Raw genomic sequence first — 13,510 nt, forward strand, 5'->3', positions numbered from 1 at the left:
AGCACTGACCACCACTTTCCCCAACAATATGGGGTACCTGTAACAGTCTGGCTTCTCCAGAGAAATAGAACCAATAGGAGAGAGGGGGAGAGGAAGAGATTGGTTTACTATAAGGAGCAGGCTCATTAAATTATGGAGGTTAAGTCCAAGATCTGTAGTAAGCTGTCTAGGGACCCAAGTTAACTGATGGTATAGTTCCAGTCTGAGATCAAAGACTTAAGAAGCAGAAGAGCCAATGGTATAAGTTCCACTCCAAAGGAAGGGAAAGACCAATATCCCAGGTGGAAGATAGTTAGGCAGAGAGAAAGAATTCTTATTAGTCTTTTTATTCCATTCAGTCCTTTAACAGGTTGAATAATGCCCACCCAAATAAGGAGAGTAATCTGCTTTACCCAGTCTACTGATTTAAATGTTTATCTCATCTATACTCTCACAGACATACTCAGAAATCATGTTCAACCATGGACATCCCAGAGCCCAGTCATGCTGATACAGAAAATTAACCACCAGAGTGGCCCACTCTCCTGCTCCTATAGCACACTGCAGAATAGAATAAATACTGAGAAAATGAGCCAACAGGGGATATCTCTTCAAATCGATAAATATTTAAAGTATTTATATGAAGAAGAAGCCACATGCTACATGAAGCAAGAGTAGGGAGGGGAAAACTCTTCAGGTAGCCAGCCATTAGCCTTTCTTACATTGCCTGTGAACAGCTCCCCTGTAACATCAGATTTGTAATTTACAGTTTAGGAAAATGAAAGCCCTGAAGACAACCAGGCTCAACCTCCTCAGAAAGCAGTTTAGTGATTCTTTATTGTTATTTAAGCATATTCCTTGGTTGTATCACTGACCCCACTACAAGATGTTTTTCAACATCGTCCTTCAGTCACAATCATGGTCTCCCAAGTTTTGAAAACACAGCTTGCTCCATTCTATACACATTCGGTGATGTTTTAACACCCTGCACAGCTATCTACCCCTTCAGTCTAGCACTGCTGTCCTGTATTTTTCCAACAGACATTCTTTTTACCCTGTATTTTAATTGCCTGGCTACTTCTCTACATCCTGGTAGACTGTAAATTCCATGATGACTGTATCTCTTGTTCCATAACTAGCATATAACATAGCTTGACCAATATTAGGTATTTAGTAAGAATGTGTTGAATGGGTATGAATGTGTTACCTCTAGATTTTAAGCTCCCAAAAGGCGAGAATCATATCTACCTCACCTCTTTTATGGCACATTTGTCACAGCAGTGCCTGAAACACAGAAATACATGTGTGTGTTATATTTTATTATATTATCATTATCGTTACTGTTATTACTATTCCTCCTGACTTTCTCCCAGGAATTCTGTGACAACCCACCCTCCTGATTATGAGCACTTATCTTATTGCTTGGGTTCTGTAAACTGAATTGCCCACCCACATCAGCATAATCATTTGTTTAATCACCATTCAACAAGTATGGTTCACTTGCTTATAGAGTGTATAATAAATATTTACTGGTACATAAATTATGTTCATAGGGCAGCAATTTCTAAAGTCATTTCTCTTCTCTTTATGTTTCCCTTATTCATCATTTGATCATATCCTCTAATGAACTGCAGTCTTACATTGATTTCCTATTACGCTTTAAGTCAAACACAAATTTCTGAGTATTTCTTTCAAAGGCTTCTCCTGGCTTGACCCACCCTCTGGCTGTTTTCATCTCCTGCTCTAACCTCGTCTTCACCTTCCAGACTAACTAAATTTATTGTCATGTGGTTCCTTCCACTGGTTCTTCCTCTCCTGGCTGTGAGCCTTTGTTCAACTTTTTCCATATCTATGGAACAACAACCAAACCACAAATTTCTCCTCTTTAAATCACAGCTCAAGGACCAGCTGCTCCAAGGAGTTTTTTCCCACCCATCTTCCAATCCATCAGCTCATCACTGACCCTGACTTCCACCACAGCTTAACCTTGAAGTAACTGAATTTATAAGTATGGTGTGGCTGTAGTTCAACTTCTGGCTTACGTCAATACTAATGGCTTAATCTCAGGATTAATCAACGTTAAATTTGGAAAGAACCAAAAGAAATGTTCAATAGTCATTAAATCAACTTTGTAAAATTTAGCCTTTTGTGGTGAAGACAATTAAATGTTTCATTTGAGTTTAATAAATCTGTTCCCTGCCTTGCTCTAAAGGATTTGAGGATACAACACATGTCAAACAATGACAGTTAAAATTAAATAAACATTAAGATCGGGGAAATGTGAATAGAATAAAATAGCAAGATTACAGAGAAAACTGTACATAAATAATCAGGCTGTAGAGTTCTCCATGGTTATTAAAGCTGAACTCCTATTCAGCTCTGATCTTGGCATTCTGATTATTCATCATTAAGTCCGAGTTTTTTTTTAATATTTAAAATTAATCTATCTTCTGAATGATGTGAAAATGATCCATTTGCTAGTACTTTTTGGAATTGATGCTATAGTGTTTTCAGAAATGTTTCTTGTGGAACATAGTCCCCAAAGGCATGGCATAAAAGGTTGCAGGGGTGGGGGGGGGGGTCTGTGTTCAATTTGGGAAGTTTTGAGAAATCTTACAGAAAATAACCCTATTTAATTTTGTAAAAATCCACTGCTTCCCAAACGAATTAGAACCTGATTTTTCAACTTTCTCTCCACATCATGCTCCACCGAAACAGCTTGTAAGTGGCTCCCTTGGGAAAAGCTAGTGTAACAATAAGAAAGAAATCAGGACTAAATCACCTTAAGATACTTCAATTCTAATTCTAACGTTATAGTCCTTAAGCCGGGTGGTGGGTATACAGGTATCTGTGGTACAATTCTATATACTTTTTGATGTGCTTGATACATTTCCTATTACAAAAGGAAAAATAAAAAACTACCCCTTCATGGAAATCTAGCTTCCAGCAGCTTTACCAAAGCAGTGAGCAGAGTGCAAGAGATTCTCAGATGCTCAGTCGTGTCCTATTCTTTGCAATCCCACTGACTGTAGCCTCACAGGCTCCTCTGTCCTTGGGGCTTCTCCAGGCAGCAATACTGGAATAGGTTACCATTTCCTCCTTCAGGGGATCTTCCCCATCCAGGGATCAAAACTTTGTCTCCTGCATTGGCAGGCAAGTATTTACCACTGGCACCAGGGTACTGACTTTAACTATGGAATGCCCTCTACTGCACAGCTCAATTATTATTTGGAACAATAATTATGACAGTAACAATAACAGCAGCATATCCTTATAGAGTACTTATTGTGTGTCATCTATAAAGAAAGCTGAATGCCAAAGAATTGATGCTTTTGAAGTGTGGTGTTGGAGAAGACTCTTGAGAGTCCCTTGGACTGCAAAGAGATCAAATCAGTCCATCCTAAAGGAAATCAGTCCTGATTATTCACTGGAAGGACTGATGCTGAAGCTGAAACTCCAATACTTTGGCCACCTGATGCAAAGAACTGACTCATTTGAAAAGACCCTGATGCTGGGAAAGATTGAGGGCAGGAGGAGAAGGGGACGACAGAGGATGTGATGGTTGGATGGCATCACCAACTCAATAGACATGAGTTTGAGTAGGTTCCGGGAGTTGGTGATGGACAGGGAAGCCTGGTGTGCTGCAGTCCATGGGGTCGCAAAGAGTCAGACACGACTGAGCGACTGAAATGAACTGATTGATTGTGTGTCGATCATTCTTTGCAGGGCTCTACTTCTATCACCCCTCTGCATCAGAACTATTATTATTCACATCTTATAAGTAAGGAAACAGAAGAATGCCCGAGGGAAGAGACAGAGCTGGGATGCTGATCACAGAACCTACTCCTGAATCCATGCCCTGTTTTCACCATTTTCACCATTGCCCTGTTGCATAAGCCCCAGTTTACCCATGATAGTCAAGGAAGACCTCCTCACTATGGAGATGTTTGAGCAAAGGCCTGAAGGTAAGAGAGAGAGACCTGATGATGTCTGGAAGAACAGCACCCCAGTCAGTTCAGTTCATAAGCTCAGCCATGTCCGACTCTTTGCAACCCCATGGACTGAAGCACAACAGGCCTCCCTGTCCATCACCAACTCCCAGAACCTACTCAAACTCATGTCCATTGAGTCGGTGATGCCTTCCAACCATCTCATCCTCTGTCGACCCCTTCTCCTCCCATCTTCAATCTTTCCCAGCATCAGGGCCTTTTCAAATGAGTCAGTTCTTCGCATCAGGTTCCCAAAGTATTGAAGTTTCAGCTTCAACATGTTGAACCCTCAGGACCCACCTCCTTTAGGATAGACTGGTTGGATCTCCTTGCATTCCAAGGGACTCTCAAGAGTCTTCTCCAACACCACACTTCAAAAGCATCCATTCTTCGGCACTCAGCTTTCTTTATAGTCCAACTCTCACATCCATACAGGACTACTGGAAAAACCATAGCCTTGGCTAGATGGACTTTTGTTGGCAAAGTAATGTCTCTGCTTTTTAATATGCTGTCTAGGTTGGTCATAACTTTCCTTCCAAGGAGTAAGCATCTTTCAATTTCATGGCTGCAGTCACCATCTGCAGTGATTTTGGAGCCTCAAAAAATAAAGTCTGTTACTGTTTCCACTGTTTCCCCATCTATTTGCTATGAAGTGATGGGACCAGGTACCATGATCGTAGTTTTCTGAATGTTGAGTTTTAAGCCAACTTTTTCACCCTCCTGTTTCACTTTCATCAAGAGGCTCTTTAGTTCTTTACTTTCTGTCTATGATGGTATCATCTGCATATCTGAGGTTATTGATATTTCTCCTGGCAATCTGGATTCCAACTTGCGCTTCATCCAGCCCAGGGTTTCTCATGATGTACTCTGCTGCTGCTGCTACTGCTGCTGCTTAGTCGCTTCAGTCGTGTCCAGCTCTGTGCGACCCCAGAGACGGCAGCCCACCAGGCTTCCCCGTCCCTGGGATTCTCCAGGCAAGAACACTGGAGTGGGTTGCCATTTCCTTCTCCAATGCATGAAAGTGAAAAGTGAAAGTGAAGTCGCTCAGTCGTGTCCGACTCTAGCGACCCCATGGACTGTAGCCCACCAGGCTCCTCCGTCCATGGGATTTTTCCAGGCAAAAGTACTGGAGTGGGATGCCATTGCCTTCTCCTGATGTACTCTGTATATAAGTTAAATAAGCAGGGTGACAATATACAGCCTTGACATATTTGGAACCAGTCTGTTGTTTCATGTCCAGTTCTAATTATTGTTTCCTGACCTGCATACAGATTTCTCAAGAGGCAGGTCAGGTGGTCTGGTATTCCCATTTCTTCCAGAATTTTCCACAATTTGCCGTGATCCACACAGTCAAAGGCTTTGGCATAGTCAATAAAGCCGAAATAGATATTTTTCTGGAACTGTCTTGCTGTTTTGATGATCCAATGGATGTTGGCAATTTGATCTCTGGTTCCTCTGTCTTTGCTAAAACCAATGTGAACATCTGGAAGTTCACGGTTCATGTACTGTTGAAGCCTGGCTTGGAGAATTTTGAGCATTACTTTACTAGCGTGTGAGATGAGTGCAATTGTGCAGTAGTTTGAGCATTCTTTGGCATTGCCTTTCTTTGGGACTGGAATAAAAATTGACCTTTTCCAGTCATGTGGCCACTGCTGAATTTTCCAGATTAGCTGGCATACTGAGTGCAGCACTTTCACAGCATCATATTTAAGGATTTGAAATAGCTCAAATGGTATTCCATCACCTCCACTAACTTTGTTCGTAGTGATGCTTCCAAGGCCCACTTGACTTCACATTCCAGGATGTCTGGCTCTAGGTGAGTGATCACACCATCGTGATTATCTGGGTTGTGAAGACCTTTTTTGTATAGATCTTCTGTGTTTTCTTGCCACCTCTTCTTAACATCTTCTGCTTCTGTTAGGTCCATACCATTTCTGTCCTTTATTGAGCCCATCTTTACATGAAATGTTCCCTTGGTATCTCTAATTTTCTTGAGGAGATCTCTAGTCTTTCCCATCCTATTGTTTTCCTCTATTTCTTTGCACTAATCACTGAGGAAGGCTTTCTTATCTCTCCTTGGTATTCTTTGGAACTCTGCATTCAAATGGGTATATCTTTCCTTTTCTCCTTTGCTTTTTACATCCCTTCTTTTCACAGCTATTTGTAAGGCTTCCTCAGACAGCCATTTTGCTTTTTTTCATTTATCTTTTGCATTTCTTTTTCTTGAGGATGGTCTTGATCCCTGTCTCCTGTACAATGTCATGAACCTCCATCCATAGTTCATCAGGTACTCTATCAGATCTAATCCATTGAATCTATTTGCCACTCCTACTGTATAATTGTAAGGGATTTGATTTAGGTTATACCTGAATAATCTAGTGGTTTTCCCTATTTTCTTCATTATAAGTCTGAATTTGGCAATAAGGAGTTCATGATCTGAGCCACAGTCAGCTCCTGGTCTTCTTTTTGCTGACTATATAGAGCCAAAGAATATAATCAATCTGATCTTGCTATTTACTATCTGGTGATGTCCATGTGTAGAGGCCACTCTTGTGTTGTTGGAAGAGGGTGTTTGCTATCACCAGTGCGTTGTCTCGGCAAAACTCTGTTAGCCTTTGCTCTGCTTCATTTTGTACTCCAAAGCCAAATTTGCCTGTTACTCCAGGTATCGCTTGACTTCCTACATTTGCACTCCAGTTCCCTATAATGAAAAGGACATTTTTTTGGGTGTTAGTTCTAGAAGGTCTTGTAGGTCTTCATAGAACCGTTCAACTTCAGCTTCTTCAGCATTACTGGTGAATAGCACCCCAGCCAGAAGGAATGTCATTGTCAGGTCATTGCCCCTAAGGCAGGTGTGCTTGGTGAGTTTGAAGAACTGACCCCACACAATCAAAGCCCTGCCGTCTCCCCAGACTCCACTTTACCTTCATTTATCCATTATTTTTAGTTCCTTCCGCATGCCTTTCATTCTCTCAACTCTAGAGCTCTTCTCTAGAATTCCTCTTTCTCTACACATCCCAAGTCCTAGTCTTTATCTGACTAACTTCTTTGGGTCTTGCCTTATGTTGCCTCTTCTATTACTTCTTTGGTTTCTCATAATTATTGGTTCCATAAATATGGCACTGTTTTCTATACATCCCATACCTCTGTATCTTTTCTCTCAAGAGCTAACATTTACTCTTCATGGGTCGTGATTATGCTAAGATCTTGGCCTGCATCATATCATGTAAATCCTGTTAACAACCAAAATGCAGTGGTTGTGGTCATGCCTCCATTCTATGGATGAGGAACCCAAGGCTTAGAAAGATCAAGGAACTCACCTGAGATTACACAGCAGGAACCTGGGTCCAGGTAATGCCTTGCTCTAAGTCTTCTGCTACACTGCCAATCTAGCACTTACCATACTGTGATGTAATTGCAAGTTCCCATAGCTGTCATGCACCAAGCAAGGACTATGTCATGTTCCTTAGTGTGTGGAATGATTTCTGCTACATAAAAGCTACATAACATGGGTCGACTCAATGAGTGGAACACAGGAGCCTTCTCCATGTGTAAGACATGCCTGACTTCAGGAGCACTGAGGCTAGGTCAGAGCATTTGGATGAGACAGTTTTGATGTTTAGCAGAGTCACCATCCAGGTACTCTTTCTTCAGCCAAACCACACTGTGTATATTTCAGGGTCTACAGAGATGGTCTGCCCACTCCATCTCCCCTGCATGGGTACCTTGACCTCCCTTCTCTCTTTTTCAGGGTCCAGCATAAACAGCTTTTCTTTCCATCAAGCCTACACTGGCCAGCCTGGGGCTCAGTCACAGTCTCACACAGTTCCTGACAGTCTGTAACTGTCAACAATGCAGAACTTCACCAACATACTGCCTTCCAGAATATTCCATAGATATTCTTATATCTTTTACATTAAAATTTTAGAACATGTCTTACTCTGGGTCAAGTTCATTTTCTCATTTCTATTCTGAATGCTTTGTATTCAGAGTACTTTGTATTCAGATCACTATCTAAGGAAGAACAGACCCTGATGTCTATACATGATCACTGTTTCTTCAAAATAACGATTCCTAAATGCAAGTTACTGGAGGCAGGTGTCAATCAGTCAATACACACACACACACGTACACACACAAATTTTTTTAAAAAATCACACCACTGATCTGGTGGGAGATACTTGAGTAATGATGTTTTGATAGTCATAGACCTGTTTCATTAGCATAGATTATTTTCATTTGTAATAATGGTAGTTAAGATCTTGGAGCATTTCCTATGAACGATAAGTGTCTACACTGTAAGGACCTTGTATGCATTATTTCATTTAATCCTTCAAAACCTCTATGAGTGGGTAGGGGTTTTTAATCTCATTCTTCAGATGAGGATTGTTAGAGTCATTGGTCCAAGAAACAGGTGCCTAGAAAAATCATTGAATTGGGAGCAGGCAATCTAAATCCAAAGCCCCTTTCTGTTTTTCACACAAAAAAGAGACACCAACTTAAATAGCAGAGAAGTTTGCTACCTAGTCTTTACACCTGATAAACAGGAACAAGAAAGAAGAAAAACCCAGAAACATAAGGTAAGATTTTAAAATAGCTTACATTGATTTTCTGTCTATTAATATTGTTTTCTTCTGAAAAAATTAATATTTCCCATTAATTTAAAAAATAGCTTTAAATTATGGGTTATAATACTTTAACCATTTTTATTTAAAGTGTATAAATTAAGAAACACCATGTATTTTCTTACATTAAACTATTATGTTTTCTGAATCTCAGTGTATGCCATTTTTGGTCCCTGAGAATTATCTGATCATCTTCTTTAGGAAGTTTCGTATTGCAAAATAACAAACTGGCAAAGAAAATATTAAATTTGCCAACTTAAAAGTACCTATATCTAAAGATCATCTGCCATTTATAAAACTTCTAGTGTCATCTTTATTAAATATTGACATTTAAAAAAACCCAGATCTACAGAATTTTTCATCACGAATTTTTCCGTGTTAATATAAAATTTCAAACATGCCCCGCCCCATTTAAACCACCTAAAAGAGATCTAGAAGAGATTTAAAGAAGTCACAAAAATGTTCACTCTCTAACTACTTGCAATAAAGACTAGTATCAAAGAGACATATTTTAAGGTTACTAGAATACTTTCAATTCTGTTCCTAGATTGTGCTGTGATTATTTGACATGAAACAAAATGTTATTGGTGTAATCTTGAATTCTGTTGTTAGCCTGGGAGTTGCCACTAGGTGGCAGCACAGGAGACACTCAGCCTTTGAACTGAACTTCAGTTGACATAACCTGAGAGGTGGGCCAGGCAAGAAAAGGAGATTAAATAAGCCTCTCCCTCTGTTATACATTTCAAAATTGTGTGGCTTTTCTGTTCACCAACTTTAAGAATTATGGAAGACAAGAATTTTCTATTATTGGAAGAAAAACAGCCATTAGCTTATTCCCTTTAGTTTTCTCCTTCATATGCATGTTTTTGCATACAGTTTTATATTCATCTACACATGCTAATAAAGTAATGCTCAAAATTCTCCAAGCCAGGCTTCAGCAATACATGAACCGTGAACTTCCAGATGTTCAAGCTGGTTTTAGAAAAGGCAGAGGAACCAGAGATCAAATTGCCAGCATCCGCTAGATCATGGAAAAAGCAAGAGAGTTCCAGAAAAACATCTATTTCTGCTTTATTGACTATGCCAAAGCCTTTCTGTGGATCACAATAAACTGTGGAAAATTCTGAAAGAGATGGGAATACCAGACCACCTGACCTGCCTCTTGAGAAACCTATATGCAGGTCAGGAAGCAACAGTTAGAACTGGACATGGAACAACAGACGGGTTCCAAATAGGAAAAGGAGTACATCAAGGCTGTATATTGTCACCCTGCTTATGTAACTTATATGCAGAGTACATCATGAGAAACACTGGGCTGGAAGAAGTACAAGCTGGAATCAAGATCGCCAGGAGAAATATCAGTAACCTCAGATATGCAGATGACACCACCGTTATGGCAGAAAGTGAAGAGGAACTAAAAAGCCTCTTGATGAAAGTGAAAGTGGAGAGTGAAAAAGTTGGCTTAAAGCTCAACATTCAGAAAACGAAGATCATGGCATCTGGTCCCATCACTTCATGGGAAATAGATGGGGAAACAGTGGAAACAGTGTCAGACTTTATTTTTTGGGGCTCCAAAATCACTGCAGATGGTGACTGCAGCCATGAAATTAAAAGATGCTTACTCCTTGGAAGGAAAGTTATGACCAACCTAGATAGCATATTCAAAAGCAGAGACATTACTTTGCCAACAAAGGTTCGTCTAGTCAAGGCTATGGTTTTTCCTGTGGTCATATATGGATGTGAGAGTTGGACTGTGAAGAAAGCTGAGCACGGAAGAATTAGTGCTTTTGAACTGTGATGTTGGAGAAGACTCTTGAGAGTTCCTTGGACTGAGAGTCCCTTGGACTGGATCCAACCAGTCCATCCTAAAGGAGATCAGCCCTGGGATTTCTTTGGAAGGACTGATGCTAAGGCTGAAACTCCAATACTTTGGCCACCTCATGCGAAGAGTTGACTCATTGGAAAAGACTCTGATGCTGGGAGGGATTGGGGGCAGGAGGAGAAGGGGACGACAGAGGATGAGATGGCTGGATGGCATCACTGACTCGATGGACGTGAGTCTGAGTGAACTCTGGGAGTTGGTGATGGACAGGGAGGCCTGGCGTGCTGCGATTCTTGGGGTCACAGAGAGTCAGACACGACTGAGCAACTGAACTGAACTGAATCCATTTTCCACACTGCAGTCAGATCAATATTTTCAAAATGTAAACGGAATAGATGTATGTGCTCATGCTCAGTAGCTTCAGTCATGTCTGACTCTGTGCTACCCCATCGACTATAACCCCACCAGGCTTCTCTGTCCATGGAATTCTCCAGGCAAGAATACTGGAGTGGGTTGCCATTTCCTTCTCCAGGGGATCTTCCTGACCCAGGAATTGAACCCACGTCTCCCGTGTCTCCTGCATTGCAGGTTGTTTCTTTACTGCTGAGCCACCAGGGAAGCCCAAAGGGTGTTTTGCCTCCCTGTCGGGGAATCAAACTCTGGTCTCCTGTGTGACAGGCAGAGATACTTACCAATATGCTAATGAAGACAGCAGTAGATATATATCTTTGCTTTAAAATTTTCAACAATGATCCTTTCAGATGGCCCTGGAAGGTCCATCTGGCCTTTACTTCTTTGAGTCTTCTCCCCTCAGACTGCAGCACCAGCACAATGAAAAGCTCTCGATTCATATTTATTATTCACAAAAGTGATCTTTTAAAATTGTGGTAAAAATAATATAGCGTAAAACTTACCATCTCAACTAATTTTTAGTGTACAGTTCAGTATGTTCACTTTGTTGTGCCACAGAGCTCCAGAACTTTGTAATCTTGCAAAACTGAAAACTGTACCCACTAAACAGGTTTCCCAGGTGGCTCAGTGGTAAAGAATCTGTCTGCTCATGCAGGAGACGCAAGAGACGTGGATTGGATCCATGGGTCTGGAAGATCCTCTGGAGGAGGAAAAGGTAACCCACTCCAGTATTCTTGCCTGGAACATTCCATGGATGGAGGAGGTTGGAGGGCTACAGTCCATGGAGTCACAAAGAACGGAACACAATTGAACACGCACACATCACCAATGGGTGACCATTACACAAGCCTCCATTTATCCCTTCCCTCAGCTCCTGTGACCATTTTCCTCTCTATGTCTGTGAATTTGACTACTTTAGATACTTTATATAAGTAGAACCATACAGTATTTGCCTTTTTGTGACTGGCTTTTTTTCACTTACCATAATGTCCTTACATTTCATCCACATTATAGAATGTGACAGGATTTTCTTCCTTTTTAAAGCTGAGTAATATTTCACTCTGTGTGTGTGTGCAATATTTTCTTTATCCATTCATCAATTGATGAACATTTAGTTGTTTCCATGTCTTGGTTATTGTGAATAATGCTGCAACAAATATGGAGGGACAAATATCTCTTTAAGCTCCTGCTTCCTGTTCTTTTGGATATACACCCAGAAGTAGAATTGCTGAATCGCATGTTAGTTCTTTTTTTAATTTTCTGAGGAAGCTTCATACTGTTTTCCATAGCAGCTGTACCATTTTACATTTCCTGTATGCAACAGTGCGTAAAGTTTCCAATTTCTCCACATTCTTGCCAACACTTTGTATCTCTTGTCTTTTTGATGATAGTTATTCTGACAGGTATAAACAGATACATCATTGTAGTTTTTATTTGCATTTTCCTCATGATTAGCAATGTAGAGCATCTTTTCACATGTTTGTTGACCATCTGTATATCACCTTTGGAGAAATGGCTATTCCAGTCTTTGCCTATTTTTTAAATCAGATTATTTGTCTTTCTGTTATTGAGTTGTAGGAGCTCTTGATATATTATGGATATTAATCCTTTATCAGATATATGATTCTAAATATTTTTACCAGCTCATAGGTTCCTTTTTCATTGTTGATTGTGTCCTTTTATGCACAGAAGTATCATTTTTTCAAAAAGAAGAAAGCCATGTAATCTATCATTCCTCATGACAGCCACATCACCCTTTAACCTGTGACTGGTAGCACCATAATTGACTTATTCTTCTATTATGGAACATCATTTCCTGTTCTAGATAATGCCATAAAAATAGTTTTGTGCATATTGTTTCCCCCTTCTTCGTATTTATTTCCCTAGAATTTATGTTGTCAGAAGTAAAATTAATGGATAAATTAATATAAACATGTTATGAATCTTGATACTTGTTACTAAATTTCTTTCTTATTAATTTACATGATTAACTGTGGTTATTGTTATTATACGCCAAGCACTAAGCTAGATTTTTTCCATGTATCATTAGTCTGCATATCAATGCTACAAGGTGAAGATTATCACCATTTTATAGTTAAAATATAGATTCAGAGATTGAATTAGTTAGTCAAGATCACGCAGCTTGTAGGTTAATTCTGCCTTACTCCAAAACCAGAAGCAATATTTTTCATGACACTGTATTGTCCATGCTTGAGAATATACTACTTTTGCTTTTCCTTCATACTATCTTTAAAATTTTTAATATTTGCTAATTTGATAGAAGGAGAAAGGGTAATTATTAATTTAAAGTACACATCTTTGATTACATGCATGAATGAGTATTCTTCCAAATTTTAATCCTTTGTCCATGGGATTCTCCAGGCAAGAATACTGGAGTGAGTTGCCATGCCCTCCTCCAGGGATCAAACCTGCATTTCTTACATCTCCTGCGTTGGCAGGTGGGTTCTTTACCACTAGCGCCACCTGAGAAGCCCTTTAATTACATTCAGTTTCACTTCAGTTCAGTGTCTCAGTCGTGTCTGACTCTTTGTGACCCCATGGACTGCAGCACGCCAGGCCTCCCTGTCCATCACCAACTCCCAGAGTTTACTTAAACCCATGTCCATTGAGTCAGTGATGCCATCCAACCAGCTCATCCTCTGTCGTCCCCTTCTCCTCCTGCT

The sequence above is a fragment of the Bos javanicus genome, chromosome 5 (genome assembly GCF_032452875.1).
Source record: "Bos javanicus breed banteng chromosome 5, ARS-OSU_banteng_1.0, whole genome shotgun sequence".
NCBI classification, from domain to species: domain Eukaryota; kingdom Metazoa; phylum Chordata; class Mammalia; order Artiodactyla; family Bovidae; genus Bos; species Bos javanicus.